Source organism: Hypanus sabinus, chromosome 19, assembly GCF_030144855.1.
Source record: "Hypanus sabinus isolate sHypSab1 chromosome 19, sHypSab1.hap1, whole genome shotgun sequence".
Taxonomy (NCBI): domain Eukaryota; kingdom Metazoa; phylum Chordata; class Chondrichthyes; order Myliobatiformes; family Dasyatidae; genus Hypanus; species Hypanus sabinus.
In genome coordinates this window covers 45,988,369-46,013,172 of record NC_082724.1, presented here as the reverse complement: position 1 = coordinate 46,013,172, position 24,804 = coordinate 45,988,369, and the positions used below count along the sequence as shown (strand labels likewise).

At 39.4% G+C, this 24,804-nt stretch overlaps 1 protein-coding gene across 1 annotated transcript in view; it reads right to left on the bottom strand.

Annotated features, from left to right (window-relative positions):
* The window catches only part of LOC132378174 (protein bassoon-like), a 487,211-nt gene that overhangs the window by 102,051 nt on the left and 360,356 nt on the right, over positions 1–24,804 (bottom strand). The window lies entirely within an intron of this gene.

Genomic DNA, 24,804 nt, shown 5'->3' with positions numbered 1-24,804 from the left:
AGTTCTTGAGGCTGTAGCCAAACAGCCATCCCTTACTAGCCTTAAGCTCTTTTCTCTTGCTCTCATCAACCCCGTCACAGTAGTGCTCATGGAGATTAAGAGATTTTACATGTATAATTTTGCCATCAACAGAGATATGCTTCTGTGACATGTCCTCTAGCCACACACTTAATGCTTTCTCAGTCTTTGCAAGCACCTTATCACGAACCAGAGTGACAATTTTTGTCGTTGTAGGAGCAGCACTAACACTTCCATGAATTTCAGCTTCTTTTTGCTTTATTGAGTGAATGCTCGATTCGTTGTTACCGACCCTACGGCCCACTTCGGAAAGCGACATGCCACTTTTCAAAAGAAATAAATATTTCTACTTTCTCGGTGACAGATTACACTTTTAGCCTTTGAGGCTAACTGCAAACTGCTTTTTAGGAGCCATTTTTTCACAGGAACAAAATAGCGAACGAATGAGACGCGAGGCAAACAACGCTCGAACGACAAACGTTGGAAGAGCATTTCCGGGTTTTCGCGATTTGTGGTTGGTTGAATTTGCGCATGCGGAACTCGCAGATAAGGAGGGCCGATTGTACTTATTGTTGAGGAGGTTGGCCACAGGTGTGTTCTCCACTATCTGACGTTCTCTCTTTCCTCTCCTGACAGTCACCTATTTATCTGTCTCCTGTAGCCTTGGGGTGGCTACCTCCCTGTAGCTCCTGTCTATCAGTGCTTCACTTTCTCTAACAAACTGAAGGCCATTGAGCTGCAGCTCCAGTTCCCTAACACCGTCTCGGAGGAGTTGCATCTTGATACACCTGGTACAGATGTGGCCACTGAGGAGGCTGGAAGTCTCCTGGAAATCCCATATCTGACACCCAGAGCAGAACACTGGCTCTGAAGACGTACCATTATTCCCTTAAGAGTTAAATATATTTGAAATAAGGAATGAACTCACTGACTTACCTTTCCTCTGCGTGTCCTGGCTGAAGCCTTGTTGAGCCAAAGCCTTACCACCCTGCCTCAGACTACTCAGATGATGACCACACCATGATGGCTGCTCTGCTAGATGATGCTTCTCTTTTATTGGGACTGGGATTTTAAAGCTCTTCGCCATTCCTGCATGGGAACACTCCTGTTGTGTCTGCGTAGTACTTCAATCAACAACTCTTGTCTAAAAACTTACTACTTTTTAAAGCTCTTCACCGGACCGGCGCAGGAATGCTTCTTATGCTTTCCATCCTCATCTTCAATTAAATAAGAACATTTCTGCTTTATCTGATGTGAAACCCCTTTTTCTGAACAATTTCTCAGTAGCCTTTCTGAAGTGAGAGTGTGAGTGAGAAAGTGTGAGAGAAAGAGAGAGGGTATGGGACACAAATGATATTATCTATTGTCCCTGCAAATGGATCCTTGAGTTTCTGATCAGAAGATCACAACCTGTAAGAACAGACTGTAACATGTCCACTAAGATTATGCTCAATACTAGTGCCTCGCAAGACTGCGTCTTACTTTACTCCTTTCACACTCACAATTGGGTGGCTAAATTCTGCTCTAACTTCATCTACACGTTCACAGATGACACCACTATAGCAGGCCAAATCTCAAATGATAAGATAGACTACAGGAACAGGGGCATATGGTGTCAGTACAGCAATCCTTTCTTCAATGTCACCAAAATGAAGGATCTGGTCACTGACTTCAGCAAGTGGGTGGAATACATGCCCCTGTCTGTCTGCATGGTGCAAAGGTGGAGATGTTTCAGTGCTTCAAGTTCCTCAGTGTAACTATCACCAAGTGCTTACCCTGGTCCAACTATGTAGATACCAAGGCCAGGAAAGCACGTCAACGCCTCTACTTTCTCAGAAAGCAAAGAGAATTTGTTATGTTCACACTGTCCCTCACTATTTTTTATAGATGCACCACAGAAAGCACCCAATCCAAAAGCCCCACAGCTTGGTATGTGGCAGGATTTCTTGCATACCAAAGATAAACCTCTGACCTCACAATCTACCAATGTAGAGCATTGTTGAAATCAACCAAATCTATTCTTTGTAGGACCCTCCGAATTAGCAGAAAAGAGAATTTCGTCCAATTAGTGTGGAATATAATTAAACTCTAGCCCTAGATGTGCCCGAATTTCTGCACTATCCCAACTATATCTGTCTTTTTTATATATTAGAGGGAACAGTAAATTTATTCTAACATTTTTATAAAAGATAGCTACTGTAAAATAAGAATTGTTTACTCTTGTCAGACCAGTCTATCAATAAAACACATTTATGATTTTGTGTTTGGAAGGATTTTCTGACAGTTCAATTACAAACTGTCAGCCTTAATGAAAGCTGCTCTTCAATCTAATCTGACAAATCATTTGATTAAACCAACATGTCCTGAACTTCAGCCACAGCTTGTTATTCTGATCTTATATTTTGAACATTAATCAAAGTTGTTGACATTGGACTTTCAGGGAATATACATTTGAAGAACTGTCTTGTGTGAGCACCATGTGGCAGGGTTGTTTACCTTATATGAACCATTGAGGCAAGACTTGCAGATATCATTTATGTATTTCTAATTTTTTTGTCTCTTAAGTGTTCAGTGGTCACTGCTTTCACAAGAGGCAAGAGTAAACATAAACCTATTAAGAAGGCCTATATTTTTAATAAAGTATTTCCATTCATTACAATGGATACTAGCTTCCATAGTGAATCATACCAGCAAGAGCAAACATTATCTAAAGGTTGCAGTCCCTTATCAAGCTCTTGCAAAAGTTGGGAAATGCGTAGATTTGCATGAAACAGTACTAAATATTGATCTTAATTATTTCAGAGACGCCAGTGGCTGAATTCCACAGTAAATATTTCTAGTGTAATCTGTGCTTAAGAACTAATTCACCCTTACTCTATCCTGGCATTCCAAACCATAGGGAAATTTTAACTTGTCTTCCAATCTTAAGGATTTGGGATTGATGATTTAATACCTGTGTGGCATTGAACTTTATTACTATATAAATAGCACTTGTCCTCTATCTAAGCTAGGAGTAACTTCTAGTGATTAAAGGAGAATCATTTAAATGATAGAAGATATTAAAAAAAGGTAAGTAGGCAGGGAGTATTGTGTTCACGGGTAATATTGAGAAACAGAATTGAGACAGTCATGATTGCAAGAATAAACATAAAGATGAGATAAGTACTTAACAAAACAGATTTAATGGGGAAATTTAACTTGCACTATGATTAGGTTAAGAAAACTACCTTGCATCAGAAAGACAGCAACTACCTTGATGGTTTTCAAGGTAATATTTCTGCAATAGGATGATGCAAGTCCAGTTAGATTTAGCACCAAATAATATTTAACATGCAAAATTCATATTATGGTGATCATAGCATGATCACAGACTTCTGAGCAATTTTTAAAAGGGTAAATTATGATACAGACAGTAAACGTCTTGAGACACAAAGAGACTGTAGATGCTGTAATCTGGTGCAAAATTAAAAAAATAAACTGCTTGCAGAACTCAGCGGGTCTCTGTTCTTGTGCAGGGTGGGCAGAGGGGGGAGGAAAAGTTGATATTTTGGGTTGAGACCTGCAGTTTCTTTTTTAATTAAGGGTTTCAAATTTAGTAAGGTTGACATCAATGTGGTAAAGTAGAGAGGGACTGATATTAACAAATGCTTAGCCCACTGCTTCATTCTCTCTATCTGTACTTACAACACAGCACAAATGCCATCTATAAGTTTGCCAATGACACCACTGTTGTTGGCAGAATGTCAGATAGTGACGAGGAAGTGCACAGGAGTGAGATAGATCAACTGGTTCAGAGGAGTCACATTCAATGTCAGCAAGACCAAGGAAATGATTGCAGAACACACACAAAATGCTGGAGGAACTCATCAGGCCAGGGCAGCATCAATGGAAAAGAGTAAACAGTCGACGTTTTGGGCAGAGACCTTTCACCGTGAGTTCTGTTGAAGGGTCTCAGCCTGAAACATCAACTGTCTTCAGCCCAATACTGAGATAATCATGAAGAAGGCATGCCAGCTCTACTTCATTAGGAGTTTGAGGAGATTTGATAAGTTACTGAAGACTCATGCAATTTGTACCAATGTCATGTGGAAAGCATTCTGACTGGTTGCATCAGAATAATATGGAGCCTTCAATGTATAGGACTGCAAAAGACAGCAGAGAGTTATAGACTCAGCAACTTCTATCACTGGTACAACCCTTTCCGTTACTAAGGGCATCTTCAAGACATGTTACCTCAAGAAAGTGGCATCCATCATCAAAGACCTTCACCATCTGTGCCATGCCCCCTTCTCATTACAACCATCAGAGAGGAGGTACAGGAACCTAAAGACCACACTCAATGATTCATTAACAGTTTCTTCCCCTCTGTCATCAGATTTCTGAATGGTCCATGAATCCACGACACTACTTCTTAGTCGTACTGATGCACCATTTATTTTGCAATTTATTGTAAATTTATGTCTTGCACTGTACTGCTTCTGCAAAACAACAAATGTTACATCATATAAAACAGTTATGATGGAAACGTGTTAATACTTGCAGGAAGCCACAGCATGGAACTTATTTGAAACTCTCACTGAATGATTCAAGAACAGTTTCTTCTCATCCAGATTTCTGAAAAGTTCATGAACACAACCTGGTTATTTGTCATCAGCAATATTTATTTTGTCACTTATACTAACTTTTATGTTTTGCATTGGACTTCAGCTGTAAAAAAAACAACAAATTTCATGACATATGTCAGTGAAAATAAACCTGATTCTGATTATTGTGATTTTGTTTTTGAATAGTGAAGGCCATTTCGCACATGATGCAGAATGCGTATTTCTGGATTATGTTGCAAAAGCACAGCTTTTCTTGTTGAGTCATGCTGGACAGTAAAGATCCTATCCTCTGCGTTGAACCTGTATGGAATGTTATCAGTTCTTGTATTGAGAAACAAAAATGCTTAATGTTCTTCGAAGCAAACCATGGGCTGGAGGACCTACTCCCTGCCACAATGGTCACTTTGGTTTCAGGCCAGAAGATCAACTGGATTGGTAAAGTCCTTTACTAATTACCCTTCAACCATCGGACTTCATGCACACATACTTGAATAATAAACTTTCTTTGATTAACCACTCCCAATACAGTAGTTCTCTTACCACACCAGTGGAGGCTGTAAACTGACCCAGTGATTTCTGAAGGCTGTTTAAATGATTGACCCCTTAGAACAAAAATCTCCATCCCTAACGTGGTGTCGAGGGACAGTTCACTAATATTAAACTGCTCCCCAGGACATAATATCACCCAATAATAAAAGTTCAAGGTGAGATCTGGGAGAATGTAGGCAACTTCTCAGAAATTGGGAGACACCTCTCAGTGATGGCAGGTATCAGTGATAACATTTACCATCGCCTTTGGTGCACCAGCACAGCTTTTCACTGATTGAGGAAATGGCGGTGCAAATCTTATCTTCCACCAAGCAACAGTGACCTCTGCCTTCTTGTGAGACCAGCAATGTCTACAGCAGGAACCTCAAGACTCTACTGTGAGGGTACCACAACGAAGGAGTTACAGACATGTTGTGTCTGCCAACTCATCCAGATTGACTGGAAGAATAAGTGAACCAATACTGGTGGTCATCTCCCTGGCTAATGACCTTGGCACTGAACCCTTAATCACACGTAATTGGTTTTGATGGACACATTACTGCAACAGACCCTCTACTCCAAATTGTGTCAAGGAAAGAGATTCTCAGGAAGATAGAGAAAAAGATCCAAGGATATCCTCAAAGCCTTCTTTAAAAAAATGCAACATATTGGGAATCTGTGGCCCGAAACTCTACAAACTGGAGGAGCTTTTCAGGTGGCATTGAAAATCTCGAATGCATTTGGAGCACATCAAAGCTCATTATAAATGTCAGAGAAGAGCATAACTTCACAAATTACTCAATCAGGTACAGTATTTGTGCAAAAGTTTTAGGCATATAAATATTGCTGAGACTTTTGCACAGAACTCTGTCTTTCTGGTTATCAAGTAACACAATACTACTGAGCTAACACAAAACTAGGTTCTGTTATTTCTGTTTCCCAAACGCTCTCCTATTTTAATCAATATACAGTACCGGGCAAAAATCATAGGCACCTTTTCTATATATATGTGCCCAGGAATTTTGCACAGTATAGTACTTCCTAAGCAATTTGTTGAAGAGTCTGTAGCTTTCATATTGACTTCATTAGTCACCTCAGAATCCATAGAAACCAACAGGAAGCAAGTTATTCTACTCACCAGGAACTGTTGAAGTCAAACAGGTAATCAAATTTTCCTCATTTAAAATAATTTCCAAAACGATGAGTAAAGAGCCATTAAAATATCATCTGCTGTGGACCTGTTGCGCCAGTAAAACTGGAGCAGAGCCAAGTTGCTTCTCAGGCAGAAGTTGATGTGTTTCATCACCAACTTCTCAAAACACTTCATCACAGTGGATGTAAGTGCTACTGGACGATAGTTGTTGAGGCAGATTACCACATTCTTCATAGGCACCAATATAATTGAAGCCTGCTTGAAGCAGGTGGTTAGCTCAGACTGCTGAAGCGAGAGGTTAAAGATATTTGAGCCAGTTGATCTGCACTTGGTCAAGTACCATATCTGGGCCGGATGCTTTCCGTGGGTTCACCCTCCTGAAGGATGTCCACACATCGGCCCTAGAGACAGAAATCACATGGGCCGTGGGAGTTCGTGAAAATTCCTCCCTGTTTTGATGGTCAAAGTGAGAATAGAAGACATTGAGCTCATCTGGGAGCAATGCCCTGTTGTAAGCTATGTCACTTAGTTTCACTTTGTAAGAGATGTTAGCATTCAAGTCCTGCCACAGCTGCCGAACATCTCCCAATGATTCAAGTTTAGTCCATAAATGCCAGTTTGCCCGTGAGGTGGCTTTCCAGAAATCGCACCTGGACCTCTTGTATCCTACTTGGTCAGCAGACCTGAATGTCTCTGATCTGGCCTCAGCAGATTGTGGATCTCATGGTTCATCCAGGGATTCTTGTTGGGGCAGACTCTGAATGCTTTTTTGGGGACAAACCAGTCAATGACTGTTTTCATAAAGTCTGTGACCACTGTGGTTCATTCATTCAGATCCACTGATAGGGCCCAATCCACCAACTCACTGCAATCCCATAGCCACTATTCTGCCTCCTGTGACCACCTCTTTGATGTCCTTAACTCTAGAGCCTTGCTCTTTTAGCCTCTGCCTGGATGAAGCAAGGAGAAGGACAGCCAAGTGATCTGATTTCCCAAAATACAGTCTGGACATGGAACGGTAGGCATTCCTTATTGTAGTACAGCAGTGGTCTATTGCATTGGGACATCTGGTGCTACAGGTGTTACGCTAATGGGACTCCCACCATCCAGGTCATGCTCTCTTCTTGCTGTTTCCATCAGGAAGAAGATACAGGAGCCTCAGAACTCTCATCACAAGGTTCAGGAATAGTTATTATCCCTAAGCCATCAGGCTCTTGAACCTGAGGGGATAACTTCATTTATCTTCATGGGCTCCAACACTAAATCGTTCCCATACCCTATGGACTCATTTTCAAAGACTCTTCATCTCATGTTCTCGATATTTATTGCATCTTTATTTATTATTATTCATTTTGTACTTGCACAGTTTATAATCTTTTGCACATGGTCTGCCCTGTTGGGTTGCAGTCTTTATGGTTTTTGGATTTACTGAGTATGCCCACAAGAAAATGAATCTCAGGGGTGTATATGGTGACAAATACGTAGTTTCAACTTTGAAATGATGAACACTTAGAATATTTTTCTTCAACTCAACACTTACACTTAACAACAGTAATAGATTTTCTACAGATTTAGTTCATTATTTAGAGCCTCATGCTCATATACATTCTGATTTACTATTGGGATGTTCCTCAGTGCCAATGAAAGAAACTTCTCTAAAACAAAACATTCTTATCACTGAAGGATCTCGGTTCTGGCATCATCAATAAAATCCTACTGCTCTTCCTCCATGCCATTGATATCTCATGAAAAGAAAGGAAATTGATTGTCAAAACTAAACAATTACAAAGATTATTCAAGGCACCCGTTTAAAATAGGGTGATGCAAGAGAAAAAAACTTAAAAAGCAAGATCCTTTTCCTGGAGCACACTGACAATTGGAACTTACAGTTCTTGTTGTCAAAAAGCATCAATTAATATAATAAGGTGTATTATAGCTGTACAAGCTGCATGACAAAAGCATTATTAACATTTAAAAGGTAATTAAAAGACTTGATTTCTGTGCAGTTGACTATTGTGTGAACCAGCTATTCAGATTGCTTACTGTCAGGTAAAAAGTAATCTATTAATCCAAATTAGAGTGTATGATTTATTTAATACATTAATATTACAACTAGAGATTTGTTACTGGGAAGTAGAGGCTGAACTGCAACCAACTGTTTTTCAAGGAAAGTGGTTTAAGAGAGAGTGAGCAACCACCCAAACCCTCCTGATGAAGGGTTTCGGCCCGAAACGTCGTCACTACTTCCTCCCATAGATGCTGTCTGGCCTGCTGAGTTCTGCCAGCATTTTGTGTTTTTAACCACCCAAATTTGTCCACATCAATCTAACTACAAAGTGAGGCTGGGCCAACTGTGAGTGGATTAGAAACAGGTTGATCTAATTATCACAGTGAACAATGGAATGCATCACACAGAAATTAATGAGAGCAATGGAAGAAATAAATGAAATCTTAGATCAAAAACTGGATTGATTCGATTATGACTTTTGTGAAGCTAGACAGATATTGATAAGATTAGCACTTCTGGGAGTGCTAGCTTGTGGTAAATCAGACAAGCTTAATGCATTTGTCAAAGGTATAGTTCACTTCAGATGAAGATACTGTGGACAACTATGGTCACATTCAATTGGTTTAATTAAATAGTAACCAATAACCACCCTGTGTTCAGAAGTCTGTTTACACTGGCAAACAGTGCAACTTAGAAGTTCCCTTTTTCATGTTTTCTTTCTCCCAGAAGTCTCACTTCACAAGAAAACCAAAGCATTTGCTGTTTTTACTTAGATTTCCAGTATCTGCGTTTTAGTCTGATTTTCCATTAGGTGCTTGAAAAGAACAGCAATGGCTTGACACGCAGCACACAATGCTCAAGTAAGCATTTGGTAAATGGAAGGTTCTGGCACAATACTTTTGCAGCACTTGACCCTGCGAAGCACTAGATTCAAACAACCATTCGTACATTAAATATTAACCTATGCAGTTTGTTGCAGAACTTAAAGAGTTTTGTTGCCTTTTCATAACCTAGCTTGTACAGTGGGTTTGGGTAAGATGCATTCTTGTTGCCACACAATAAACTGTTCCAATGAATGCTTTCATGGCATTCTCTGAGGTGCAGGGTGAGGTGGCCACACAGGCAGGCACCCCATATGAGTAAGGCAAGAAGAACACACTATTTCCCCAACGTGTACAGAGAACCACATTCCAGTCTTTATCTCTCTAAGGTGTAAGCTTAAGTTTCTGGCATCTATGTTGACAACCTCTGAAGACATGACTCCAATTACCCAACATTAAGGTATCCACCAACGAGCTTCCAGTCACTTTGTGTGTATAATTGCTGCCTGGAGGATCTTTGGGGTGTGACTGAAGGCAGAACAAGTGAATGGCAATTAGAATAGTTCTCTAATGAGGATATAGATTCTTCTGGTGCCACTCCAGTCTTCTGGAGGGTAATTCTGGGGCTCCATCCAACCAGCTTTTTTTTTTCAAAATTATGACACTGGTGGCCTCCATTCCCAACAATCACACTTCTCAACCTGGCACAAAGGACTGAACCTCTCTCACAAGCGTTTCAAGGTTGTATTCTAAGAAAGTGGAGGCATCCTCCCTCAATATCCAGCCCCCTACTGGCCATTTCAAAATCAGAATCCCCAAATGTAGCAGGTCGGTGGCTTATTGTAGGATATAATTTAAAGAATACTAGAATACCCACGTCATTCAGCAAGGCAAAATGTTAACATCGTTGCTTTGTTGCCATAGCAACAGCATACCAGACCATGTGTATGACATGTGTGTACCCACAAAACTATTCTGAGTTTCCCCAGTTAGAAGCCCTGGATGAACCAGGAGATTCTTAATTTGTTGAGGGTTAGATGTGTGGCAGTGTTATACAACAGATCTAGATACAAGCTCTGGAAAGGCTCGCGTCAACATAAGAACGGAATTATAGACTAAAGCAGATCCACAGATGGTTGCTCAACAGGGAGTATAGTGCTTGCACAGTATACTCTAATTTCCAATAGGGCAAAATTGGGAATGGGCTATAAATGCTGAGACTTTAAAAGTCATTGGTCGGACCATACCTGGTGTATTGTGAGCAGTTTTGGGCCCATATCTAAGAAGGCATTTGCTGGAATTGGAGAAGAATGATCCCAGGAATGAAAGGGTTAGCATTCGATGGCTCTGTGACTGCACTTGCTGATGTTCAGAACAATGGGGAGTGGGGAGTCTCATTGAAACCTGTCGAATAATTGAAAGGGCTCAATAGTGTGGACATGAAGAGGATGCTTCCAATAGTGGGAGAGCCTACAACCAGAGGGCACAGCCTCAGGATGTCTCTTTAGAACAGAGATAAAGAGGAATTTCTTTAGCTAGAGGGCCATCAGTCTTTGGAATTCATTGCCACAGATGGCTGTAAATAGAAGTCATTGGGTATGTTTAAATTAGAGATTGATAGGTTCTTGATTAGTCAGAGTGTCAAAGTTATGGGGGGAAGGCAAGAGCATGAATTTAAGAGGGAAAATAAATCAGCCATGATGGAATGGCAGACTTGAAGGGCCAACGGGCCTGATTCTACTTCTATGTCTTATGGATAGCATAAAAGGCAGCAACCCATCACTCCTCGATGAGCTCCATGCCTTTTATTGTACACTTTGCTAGGAAGGTCTATGACACACCCGCATAGTCCTCCACATCTCGGCTTGGACCAGGCTTCCTTCCAAAGAGTGAATCCACAAAACGCATCTGGCAGACGACCAATGATCTGTGAGGACCAACAGCTGGAGTATTTATAGACATATTCAATGGCTCGCTTCTGTGGTCTGAGGTTCTTGTTTGTTTTAAAAAGTCATCTATTGTAATGACGTCTAAGAAGAGTATGGTGACTACTGTCTGAATACATCAACTATAAGAAGTGCTTCAAGAGGTTGGTTGTGATGTAAATAAACTCCTGCTTCAGAGGTGACTTGGATCTACACAAACTGTGTACTGGAACAACAGGTCAACAGTAGTCATGAGTCTTTTTGTTCCTCACTCTACCCTGGACCATGTAGACACCAGGAAGTCATGTTTCAGGCTGCAATTCATTGACTGGGATGGGGGGGATGAGGGAGTTAGGGGTAAGAGGGTGAAGGGGTGAAGGGGTGTAGGGGGTGTAGTGGATAGAGGTATGGGGAGGTGTAGGAGTTGGAGGGGTGGGAGTTGGGTGTGGAAGGATAGGGGCTTAAGGGGATAGGAGGGTAGGAAGTTAAGGAGGATGAGAGGGTAGGGGGTTAGGATGGATGACAGGGTAGGGAGTAGGGGCTGGGAGGGTAGAAATAGGAGGGTGAGATGGAGGAGGGGAGCGGGGAGGGGAGGAGTTGGGATGAGGGGGGAGGAGGAGAGGGGAAGGAGGGGGAGGGTAAGAGGTGGAGGAGGGAAGGAGGGGAGGGGGAGGGGATGGTGGGAAGAGGAGGGGAGGGGAGTGTGGGAAGAGGAAGGGAGGAGGAGAGGGGAAGATGGGAAGGAGAAGAGGAGGAGGAGGGGGAGGAAATCCAACTGCTGGTGAGTGTCCAGGCTATGGAAGAAAGAAAAAGGGGGAGCCGCACCAGAAGAAGGCAATGGGCAGGCAAGGAGGTAACATGAGAGAGGGTCAAGGGAATAGGAAATGGTGGAGGTGGAGGCGTTACTGGAAGTGTGAGAAATCGATGCTCATGCCATCAGGTTGGAGGCTACCCAAATGGAATATAAGATCGAAGCAATCTCCCATTCTACGTCGGGTCTTACTAATATACAAGAGGCCACACCGGGAGCACCAAACACAGTATATGACCCCATCAGACTCACAGGTGAAGTGTTGCCTCACTTGGAAGGACTATTTGGAGCTCTGAATGGTACAGAGGTGGGAGGTGTAGGGGCAGGTGTAGCACCTGTTCTGTTTGCAAGAATAAGTGCCAGGAGGGAGATCAGTGGGGAGGGACGAATGGACAAGGGAGTCAAGTAGGGAGCAATCCCTGTGGAAAGCAGGAAATGGTGTGGAGGGAAAGATCTGTTTGTTGGTGGGATCCAGCTGGAGGTGTTGAAAGTTTCAGAGAATTTTGTGCTGGACACGGAGGCTGATGGGGTGGTAGGTGAGGATAAGAGGAGCCCTATCCCTGCTAGTGTGGCAGGAGGATGGGTCAAGAGCAGACATCCGTGAAATGGAAGAGATGTAGTTGAGGGCAGCTTTGATGGTGGAGGAAGAGAAACACCTTTCCTTGAAAAAGGAGGACATCTCCTTTGTTCTAGAAATGAAAAGGCTCATCTTAAGAGCAAATGCAGCAGTGATGGAGGAATTGAGAAAAAGGGATGGCATTTTTACAAGTAGCAGGGTGGGACGAGGTATAGTTCAGGTAGCTGTGAGTTATTTGGTTTATAATAGACATTGGTGAATAAGCTTTCTCCGGAGATAGAGACAGTGAGATCAAGAGAGGGAAGGGAAGTGTCAAAAATGGACCAGGTCAATTTGAAGTAGGAGACAAAGTGGATGAAATCAAGAAGTTCACCATGGGTGCAGGAAGCAGCACCAGTGCAGTTGTCAATGTAGCATAGGAAAAGTGTGGGATGGTCACCCTAATCACTACAGTTTAGCAACACTATGAACACTTTGACTGCTTTTCACTAAAATAGATCCCTTTTTTCTGTTCTACTTGTGCTTTCTTGTAAAGAGTTGTGTACATTTTTTTGTACAGTTTAACAGCCCATCCCCACTACACCACCGTGTGATGGTAAAGGTAAATTATGCAATGTTAGATGAGCACACTGAAGCAGGAGTGGAATTCTTTCATGGCGAGAGTCCTTCCACAGTAAACTGAGGAAAGGTTACTGTGGCCATACAAAATTAAATGTAAAAAGAGTAAGAGTCCCACGTAACAAAAAAAAGCCTATAAGACAAGGGACAGCACAAAATCAAAAGACATATACAAACTATCCAAGATCCCTTCAAGTGAGAGGAATGCAAGGATAACAACAGCTGACAAAATGAAGAGCAAAAGTGTCAAAGGGAACCTGGCAAGTTACATGGACACTAATTACAGTCTTTCAAAACTCTCTCAATTAAGATGCTCCTCCTTTGGATAGAATAATTGCTCATGTCACTCAGAGAGTTGACAGAACAAAATTCAGGAATTAAAAACTAGTCAATCTAATGCATGCCTTCACAAAATAATTGGAGTGCCTGTTATGAAAACACTCAGCTGATCAGAAGGTGCAACATGGTAGATCACATCTAATGAACCTGACCAAGATTTTCAAAAGGTGACTTGTGTAGGGGATAGGGGATTATCTATGGAAATGACTCATAGTACTGCTGACCTGTCAAAGTCAGGTAAATCCCTCATAAAGGATTAGCCAAAGTTGAAACACATAAAAATTAAGGTACAGTAATTTGTTTTTTTCTGCTTAAGGGATGGTTGGAGAGAGTAGGGATGATAAGCTTGGACTCAAACAGCTATTAACACAAATCAGAAACTGCTGGAAATATTTAGTACATCGGGTAGCAGAGGCAGAGAAAAACAGTTAACATTTCAGGTCAGTAATTATTCAGCAGAACTGTAAAAATTTAGAGATAAGAAAAGATTTAAATTGCAAAGGAGGAAGGAAGAAAACAGAACAAAATGGAAAATTTGCAATTTGGTAGAAGGCAGGAGAATTTAAATTATCAGGATGTGACTGCACAAAGTGAAAGTAAGTAGATTTAAGACAAGGGATCAGAAGATCTCAAGCAGATATTAAATACAGCATACTTATCTGAAATTACTAGACACAAGTGAAGTAAATATTAGGAATCTAAAACAAAAATAGTGAAACCAATGACAAACTGAAATGCTAATTAAATAGAAGACCAGTTGGAAGATTGCTATGTGCCAGATTTACATTGTGCTTAGTTGGAATAATGTATTAGCCTGAGGGCAGAGAGGTCACATTAAGAGTGAAATGAAGCAGTAAAATGACAGGAGACTGGAAGTTTAAATTACACAAGTGGTGGTCTACAAGAATTTGTGTTGATGCTGCAATTACTCATTGCACTAATAAATATCTTGGTCAATGAGATAAAATGTCATATAGCTTACAATGTTGCTTATCATTGTGTCAGATATCTAACCAGAAGCTTACACAGCAAAAAATAGAATAAATGAATCAATTTCAATTTAAACAAATGTGAACCATTTAGGATCTAAAAAAAACCAGTGCACTGCTTAAATATAAGAAACCAGAGATGCGAAGGTTGAGAGGCACATTTGACCATGTACATAGGTCATTAAAATCTCGTGGATCAGTACAGAAAATATTTAAAGAGGTACACAGAACACTGGCTTTATAGCTAAGGAGCTAGAACTTAAGCTGCAGCTATCTGAAGCTCTTGATCAGGTCATATCATGAATCATATACTGCAATTAGCTCTGAGCAAGAGAAGTTGGGAAGAATATCAATGGAGTGCAGAGATCTACCACCACAATTTTACAATTTATAAGGTTAAATGTGATTCGATCAAAGTTTTCAAGTTTAAGGACAATCGATAAGTTAAGAGAGAAACATGTTTCACTCGCTGGTAAGCTCTTAAAAACGTAACCTGAAGATTGCATGGTAGCACAGTGGTCATCGTACCACTTGACAATGCCAGCAACCTGGGTTCAATTCCTGCTGGTATCTGTAAGGAGTTTGTATGTTTTCCCCATTCCTGTGTGTATTTCCTCCTATATTCCAAAGGCATACGGGTTAGGGTTAGTAAATCGTGGGCATGCTACGTTGTTGCCAGAAGCACTCAGACACTTGCCCGTTTCCCCCAGCATATCTTTGGACTCTGCTGGTCATTAACACAAACGAAGCCGTTCACTGCATGTTTTGATGCTTTGATGAACATGTGACAAATAAAGCTAATCTCTTTATCTCTTTAATCTCTGTAAATGAGATAAAGTGGAATTAGTGGACAAAGCATATTTGGATTAGCCAGGGGCTTGCAATAATGTATCATATTTAAAAGGTTCTTGCAAAATAAAGCTTGAAGGAGAGCGGTAACAATCTAGCATGAAGAATGCATTAGTTAAGCAACAGAAAATACAGTAATCAACTAGCTTTTTCCATGTCATGGTCATAGAAAAGTACAGAACAGAAACAGGCCCCTCAACCCACCTAGTCCATGCCAAGCCAATTAAACTGCCTACTCCATTAACCTGCCGTCCATATCCTTACCATTCCAAATTTCCCTTAAACGTGGAAATCGAGCTCACGTGTACCATTTGCACAAGTAACTCAGTCCACACTCACGCGGCCCTCTGAGTGAAGGGCTTTCCATGTTTGTCGACGTCTACATAAAACACATTTCAGCTCTCATTGAATCAAAATGTTTAACAGTCAGAGTGTCAGAGTGATACACATTCAAGTTTCTGACAATTTTTGCAGTCGGGGCTTTCTGCAAAGCTGTTGCAGAGAAACCAGAAAATGTAATTATAAACTGAAAAAGCCATGAGTGATGTTGCTCTTGAAAAATGTCATTTATGGCCGTGCATCACCAACGTGATTTTTTATCCTTACTCTGTCACTTTGGGAGCAGGGATGGAGTTGACAGATAAAATGAGTTTTCATCTTGTCTTTCATTTGCATCCAGGTTTTTCCAGATTGGATACCAGTGGTTTCCAAAACATTCCTGTTTCAAATATTCAAAGTTCAAACTAAATTTATTATCAGAGTACCATATACTACCCTAAGGTTCATTCCCTTATTGGCATTCACAGTAGAACAAATAAATACAATAGAATCAATGAAAAGTTACACACCAAGACGGACAAACAATGTGTAAAAGACAAATTGTGCAAATAGTAAAGAAAACAAATAATAATCATAGCAACAAATAAAGAAATAATTCTGAGAACATGAGTTGTTGAGAACTTTAGATAGTCCATAGGTTGTGGAATCTGTTCAGTGTTGGGGGTACTTTGAGTTTTCCTACATTTCAATAGTCATTTTGTTTCCAAAGAACTTCATGGCTGTTGTTAGGGAGTATTCCGGTGTTATATAAATAAAGCACATATTAATACAAGCAAGAACCAGCCTTCACTTCTTAATGTAAATTGTAAATTGCAAAACATTAAATTGAAGTTAAAAGCACACCTTTGCAAATAAACAATACTGTCCATAAAAGCACAGGCTAAGAGACATGGTTTGCAAAACAATAACCATGAGACGTTTGTGCATGCTTCAGCCAAACGTTAAGGCAACCGGGTTGTGTTAATTGGCCTGCATCAATCCATCAATAGGTTTAAGTAATTTGCTCCATTCTAAACAGGTTCAAGGAAGACTGCAGACCAGGTTGATACTATCAATTAACTTTGTTAATAGTTAAATACCCAGGTCTCTATCGTCTGAAGTCTTCAGAATATCTGTGTTAATGTGTTTCTCCCAGCAAAAGTGTTTGAACCTTCAGAGGTGTCTTGTCAATTACAATGTGTTTTTACTGTAAATATGTACCTCAAAAGTACCTAGATATTGAAGTATCAATGTCATTGTAATTTTGAAATTGTATTGAATCACCTCCTGTTACCTTTGACCTTAAGGGTATAAGAATGTGATGTACTTTGAGTTTGGAAAACTCTACTAAAAGGGTCCCCATAAGTATGCCTATTTGTGGTGACAAAAATGTTCATATCTACAACTTCTCCAGTGTCTCTCCAGTGATTTAGTCAGTCACAGCAGTCATAAAGCACTTTGAATTGTCCTACATTTGAGAAAGGCAAGCTATTAATGCAAGTTTATATTCAATTCTTTTGAACACCATACATGCATAAATTATTATTGAATTGATACTGATTGGATTCCAAATCTCCTGGTTAAAGCAAGCTCATGTGTTGAAAAGGTTCACCATCAAGACATGAAGGAACCACAAGTGAGGTTAGGACATCCATGAAAAAAAAACTTGTGGGCAAAATTTCCTCTCCATCTGTCCTGTTGATTGGAGCATTTTGGTGCCATGGAGCATACATCTCTGTGGTCAAGGTTCAATCATGACCTCCAGTGTCCTCAATATGGCATTTGTATATTCTTCCATAAGACAAAGGAGCAGAATTAGGCCATTCAGCCCATCAAGTCTGCTCCTCTATTTATTCAATTATGATCCCTCTCAACCCCATTCTCCTGTCTTCTTCTGATGACCACATGGGGTTCTCCTGTATCCTCCAGCTTCCTACCAGATTCCCAAAAATGTGTAATTTGTCACTGTAAACAGTCCCTATTGTGAGTGAGAATGGTAGAATCTGGAGGGAGCCAAAAGGATGTTTGGAGAATTAAATAGATGCAGGATAAGTGTAAATAGGTGGCTGATGTTCTGCACAGACACAGTGGGACAAAGGGCTTGTTTCTGTGCAGTATGACAACAACCAATGTTACTTCTGCAATTTCATACAACTAAGTATGGCACTGATGAGATATAAGATTTGTAAATATGTAAAATTATGCAATTTCTGCCAAGTTACATCTTTACGAAACCACTTGGTCTGAACGAAATTCATTCATATTACCAGATTTATAAGGTAGTTATAAGGAAAAACACAAAATGTGAGGCCTCTAGCAATCACGAGTTATTGTTTACATATTGAATATTCAACTTCAGTAGATTCCTCACATTTTTTGACTCATGATGAGCTCAAGAGGCCCCTACTGAGGCCTGGGAATAAATCACTCCTCTAACTTCTCAGCTGACACATGATGCGTGCTGGAAAGATAAGGAGAATTTAATTCCTAACAGTTCAAAAAATTGCAAGCCCTAAATGATTCAAATACATTGTTGTATAATAAAACAGCTTTTCCCACATAACACTAGCCACCTTTACAAGGCCGGTGTAAAAACTAAAGGGCAAATTACCATTGGGGAAAGGGATATTTTAGCACTAGGCCCTGGCATCAGCTTTTCGCTTTTCTGAGATATTCCTACGTCTATGTCACACAGAGGGCAAATGATGGAAACCTTGATAGCTGTTGGAATTATACTAAAGTCATAGCGCGTTTGTGAGATATACCGATTGTGAGGATCCATCATCTAAAACTATAAACTGTAAACAGTACAATAAATCATCATGAACATTGCCTGAGTTTTCAACACAAGCCCAGTTTATCAATTTTGTGTACATAGATGAATTTTTAGGCAGTATACAGTTTGCACCAAGCCAACTGAAGTGAATTCAACTGCACAAATTTGCAGTAAAAATTGAGTTATATTCATGCAAAATTTAAATGGAGGTTAATTAATAGTGAACTTCAGAAAATTGCTGTTTGAAAGTGGATATCATTTCGAGTCATAAACAGCCTTTGCCAAAACTAAGAGAGAGAAATTAAGAGGTGATTTAATCAATTCCCTGTTTAGTCATTGCTAAAATGAAGACAGTGCTGCAATAATACAACTGCCAAGAGGATGTCCTCTTTGACACTAAATAGTTTCATATCATAGGTCAGGACTGCAACAAAATATCTAAGGACACATGGAGTCAATATTCATGTCAGAAAGAAGACTTTCATGGAGTAGATACCACAGCTATATACCCAGATTTCTGTTCACTCTAAATAGTCATCAGTTCTGAAGGAAATTCTTTGACCTGAAACATAAGCTCTGGAGTCATATTGGAGCACAGGAAATGTTAGCAGCATTTGAGTGTGGTAAACAATAGATCTCAGGAAGACAGAAATTCTGACAGGATAGGCAGACAAGTGATAGCTGAAAGTTAATCTGAAAGAATGCAGGGTGAAGCATTTTTATTGGAATGAACGGAGGGAGACAATAAAACATGAACAGCACTATTCTAAAGAGTGAACAAGATCAGGGAGTTCTGGGTGTTAATGTGATTACATCTGAGTGTAGCATTACAATATGAGAGAGATTAATAAAAGAGACTGTGGAAAATTGATTTCTGAAATGGAGAGAGATTACAAAAGCAGGAAAGCTATGCGCTTTTATTAACACCAGTTAGGTTTAATCTCGAGTTTAATTCAGTTCTATTCAGACTTTGTTACGATCCCAGAGGGGAATCTGGAAAGTTAAACTAATCTTTTCAATGGATGTAGAATGTCAGCAACTAGCCTACAATGAAAAGCCTGTTTTTGTTTCTCTTTGAAAGGAGCCTGAGAGGAGATTTGATGGGGATTAAAAGGATCATAGCAGGTTTAGATAGAGCAGAGAAACTAAAACATAGGAGCAGAATTTGGCCATTTGGCCTTTTGAGTCAGTTCCACCATTCCATCATGGCTGATTTACAACCATTCTCAATCCCATTCTCCTGCTTTCTCCCCGTAACTTTTAACACCCTAATTAATCGAACTGACCAACCTCTGCCTTAAGTATACCCATTGACTTGGCCTGCACAGCTGGCAATGAATTCCACAGATTCAGCACTCTCTGGCTAAAGAAATTTTTCTGCATCTCTACTCTAAGTGGACAACAATTCTGAGACTGTGGCCTCTGGTCCTAGACTCCCCCATGATTGAAAAGATCCACTTCACACCCACTTTATTTAGGCCTTACAATATCTGATAGGTTTTAGTAAGATTCCCCCTCATTCTTCTAAACTTCAGCAAGCACAGCCCCAGATTCATCAAACGCTCCTCATATGTTAACTTTTTCATTCCTGGGATTATTCTCATGAACCTCTTCTGGACCTTTTACAATGCAAGCACATCTTTTTTTTCGATAAGGGGCCCAAGACTATTCACAAAGTGCAGTCTGACCAATATCTTATAAAGCCTCAGCAATACATCATTACTTTTGTATTCTAGTCCTCTCGAAATGAGTGCTAACATTGCATTTGCCTACTTACCATCAAATGAACCTGCAAGTTAATCTTTAAGGAATCTTGCATGAGGACTCTCACGTCTTTGTGCACCTGTTTTTTGAATTGTCTCCCCAGTTAGAAAATAGTCCACACCTTTATTCCTTTTGCCCAAGTTTATGACCGCGCACTTCCTTACACAATATTCCATCTGCCACTTTTTTTGCCCATTGCTGCAAACAGGAGAGAACCTGCTTCCATCAGAACATTCAATGACTTGGGGTCACAGAGGTAAAGAGAGGGGGGGGATAGACATTGGGAAGATAAGAAAAAATAGGAGTATTTACAATATGTAAATCACACCCTATTAAGGTGATAGAGCCAAACAACCTCTTTAAAAAGGGACTGAATAAGCATCTGACAGAAAATAATTTCAATAATTGAAGAGAAAATAACCTTACACTAAAAGACTGCAGAATGGAACAGATGAAACTGGTCTCGATGGGCTGAAAAATCTCTTGTGCCATGTTGATTTTATGAGAGGACATGGAACAAATCGACTCAGCAGGATCAACGATTGAAAGACTTTAGATAATAAATGAAAATGGGTGTAAATTTCTGGGGGTATTTGAAATCATGAGGGGTCTAGTAGAGTAAATAAGGAGAAATGGTCAGAATGGCCAGAAAGCTCAGAAATCTGAAGACGATGATTTAAGAGTTTTACATCAAAATTAGATGTCACAAGAGGAGGTTTTTTTTTTAAAAAAAAACAGTGGGTTGTAATTAACTGGTGTGGACTGCTTGAGAAAATTGTGAATGCAAGACAGTAGCAAATTTGAAAAAGGAACTTTTGTGCTCATGGGAAAAATAACACGGATATCAAGACTGGAGCAAATAATTCGGTTCAATAGACTGGCTGTTTGAAGGACTGTTATGATTACAGAAATGTCCATTTTATTTTGAGCAGATGTGACTTCTTTGTTAATAAAAAAATTCTGAATATCGAAGATTCTGCCATACCATTCAGATGCTGTGCATATTTTTGATATTACACAGCATGTCATTTGATGAAAATGTATTGAGAGGCAAGAATAAGAAATGGCAGATAGTCTTTGATCTTCCATCCATACAGGAAAGAGATTGTGGGCAATGCAAATGGATGTTCATGGAATGTATATATAGCCAATGAAGTGTCTTGAGTTAATAACACTAACTCAAAAGTTGTATCTCCAGCTACACAGTGACTATGAATGGCAATATTTTCAAAAGAGAATCTAACAGATATAAGCAACCAAAGAAAAATTCAACCATTTTAAAATCTTCAGCTCCTACCTTAGTGGCCATTGAAACATGGTTTTAGATATCACTGGATAGCATCCACTGAAGGCTGCTTTGAGATGGCCCAATGTGATCTGAGAGAGTCCAGCATGCTTCCTTTACAAACCTTAAATAATATCAGAGATCAAGGCTTTTTGCCTGGAAATTTCTGAACTGAGCACTCTTCAAAGATAATTATTGTGTCTCTTTGTGTTTTGTAAGGAGAATAACAAATTGCTATGAATAAACTTCTTTTCAGAAAACTTGTAGCATTGCTACCAATGAACTGTTGCTTAGCAACGCACAGATGCTGTCAGTTTTCGTGCATTTTAATCGGTGTAATGACAAGATTCATCAGAAATCATCTATAATAACTTCTGCGTAATGGTACTTGGGGAAGGAAGATTCCACTGGGAGAAGAATGATTCTGTGAAGCTTCATTGCAGTCTGCATTTTCAATTGATTCTGTACAACATTGAGAATATGCTGTAGCTCATGAGCTGGTAAAGCAAGTGCTGATCTCTTAGGACACAAGCATCAATTCCACAACCTGATTGGTCTTCTTGACTCAGGATCACTGCAATCCCTGTATTCACAACAAACAGTTTTAATCCCAAATTCAGAAAAAAAACAGCTGCTGGCTTAGTGAAGTAAGTTTCTCTTTTTTATGTCAAGAATTCTTTGATAATTCTCTGAACAAGTACACAGAATCACTACTGATTTTCTATAATGAATTACTGAATTTGAAGCCGAGGAAAGTGTGTTTATTCTAGTGAGGATTCAGCCAACAAAGTTAGGAGGCATTTTAAAGACTGAGTCAATTTATAAATAGAGGCAGATTAAGAAATAGGAACAGGAGTAGGCCAAGTCTGCTCCCCGTCTGCTTCCCGGCCCATTCCCCATAACCTGATTACACTAAAATCTGCTTACTACAGCCTTGTGGTGATCTAATAATTTCACTTCCAAAGTTTTCTTGGACACAGAATTCCAAGGAGTAAATTCCTCCCCATATTGAATGAGAGACCCCCTATTCTGATTTTCCATGAGGAGAAACAAGACCTAGCTCCTTGCAAATCTTTCATGCTTCAATAAGATCACTTTCCATTCTTCTAAATTCCAAAGTAATTGGCTCCCATCTTTGATCATGAATTAACCTCCTTTTACCTTGAATCAACCCCACGAAGCCACCTTCAATTCATTCCTTAAACTGAGACCAAACCTGATATGGTGCCATCATTACCCTGCATATTTGTAGTAAGAATTCCTAACTTTACACTGCACATCCTTACAATAAAAGCAATTTGCTATCCATATTATCTTTCCAACTACACGCTGACATTCTGTGCTTCTTGTACAAAGACATATAGCTCCCTTTGTATAGCACATTTTCATTTAAATACTATTTTTTCTGCCCTATGTATCAAAAATAACCTCATACTTCCCTAATTTACAGTCTGACCATTAATTTAGCCTACCTGTATCTCTTTCCAGACTCCATGTGCTTCTCTTAACTTGCTTTTGCATCTCTTTTCATATCATCAGCAAACTTCACTCACAGAGAAATGCAGCATAGAATCTTTAGCCCATCAAGTCTGCACTGATTATCAAGAATCCATTTACATTAATTCTACATAAATTGTGTTTTTAATTGACTATATGATATCAAGCTTGTCTATTTAAACATTAATATAGATTAATAATAGTTGAGGTTCCAGCAACAACATCTGTGGAATTTTACTAGTTCATGAAAAAGATCACTCATCTGACTCAGCTTTCAATTTGTTGATCAATCATTTATCTATGCTAATATTTTATCCACTAAGCCACTGGCACTTAGACATCTAAATGCACTTGTTGCTGTTTCAAGAAACTTTAATAAATCTGTTTTTTTCCATTTTCAATATAATTTTGACGTTGTTTGTTGATATAATGATGTTCTGAATGTCCAACCACTAATTCTCTATTTTTTGTGTAAAAGGGACATTTTGGTCAATGACAGTAAAAGCAAATATTTATTTTACAGAATGAATCTTTTGGCATTCCGTTAAAGTAGTGTATAAAATGAGAAATGTGTGCATTTCTATAATTTGAGCTCAAGGAATGGAAGTCACTTGAATCTAAAGCTTGTTTTTAGTTCTGTTATCATATTCTCGATAAACCATTGGCTATAAAGCAAAACCTCTGCAGAATTTTTTTCACCTTGCTTTCGGCACCTTGCTGCAGTTTGAAGAATGCTTCCCAAATATTCAAGTCACAAAAAAATCAAGATCAAGTAAGCATTTAATTCAATGATAACGGATTTGAAGCTGATTTCTCATGCAAAATTCTTCATGAGGAGTGAAATGAGAAACCACTGATATGTTCAGACAGTTTAAGATGAGTACTTATCCCTTGGTCTCTAATGAAACTACAATGGGAGATGCATTTTACATCAGGATCAATATTTTTGCTGTAAAAATTGTATGACCTTTGTTACAGAGACATCTATCCCTTTACATTCTCTGCATCCATCATAAACCATAGAATATGCTGTCTACATTGCCACTTCCATCAGCTCTACAAGATTTCGATGCCCAGGAGTACATTATCTTCAGTGATCTTATTTTATTGAGAGAATATCATTCCTTTAAAATACTGAGCTTTAAATCTTCAGGCTGAGGATTTCAAATGCATTGAATATCCAGTTTAAAAATGTAACAATGCAGCATTGATTAGAAATGCTGATTAAATATTGATTAAATACCAAATAGTTAAGTGTAAATGGGGTCATGGAAATGTCACTTGTGAAGTATGGAGAGACTCGCTCTTCTACATGTTCTCAGAAATTATAGGGTATATTGTCTGTATTGAATGATGTAATAGTGTGGAGTTTGGCTAAATATTTCAAAGAGATGTTATGTTGAATTTGTATAATATGTTGGTGAGGCCTAATTTGGAGAATTGTGTGTAGTTTTGGTCACCTACCTATAGGAAAGATATAAATAAGGTTGAATGAGTACAGAGAAAATTTACAAGGATGTTGCCAGTCTGGAGGACCCGAGTTATAAGGAAATATTGAATAGGTTAGGAATTCATTCTTTGGAACATAGAAGTTTGAGAGGAGATTTGATAGAGGTATACAAAATTATGAAGGGTGTAGATAGAGTAAATGTAAGAAAGCTTTTTCCGTTGGGGTTGAGTGGGACAAAAACTTGAGGTCATGGGTTATGGGTAAAAAGTGAAAATTAAGGAGAACATGAGGGGAAACTGCTTTACTCAGAGGTTCATGAGAGTGTGGAATGAACTGCAAGTACAAGTGGTGCATGCAAGCTCAATTTAAATGTTTAAGATGGGCTGAAGTGCCTTACTTTCCTGTGACTCTAAGCAACAGATAAGTCATACTTCCTGAAAATTCATCTGCAGGTATTATTAGCCTGTTTCTGGC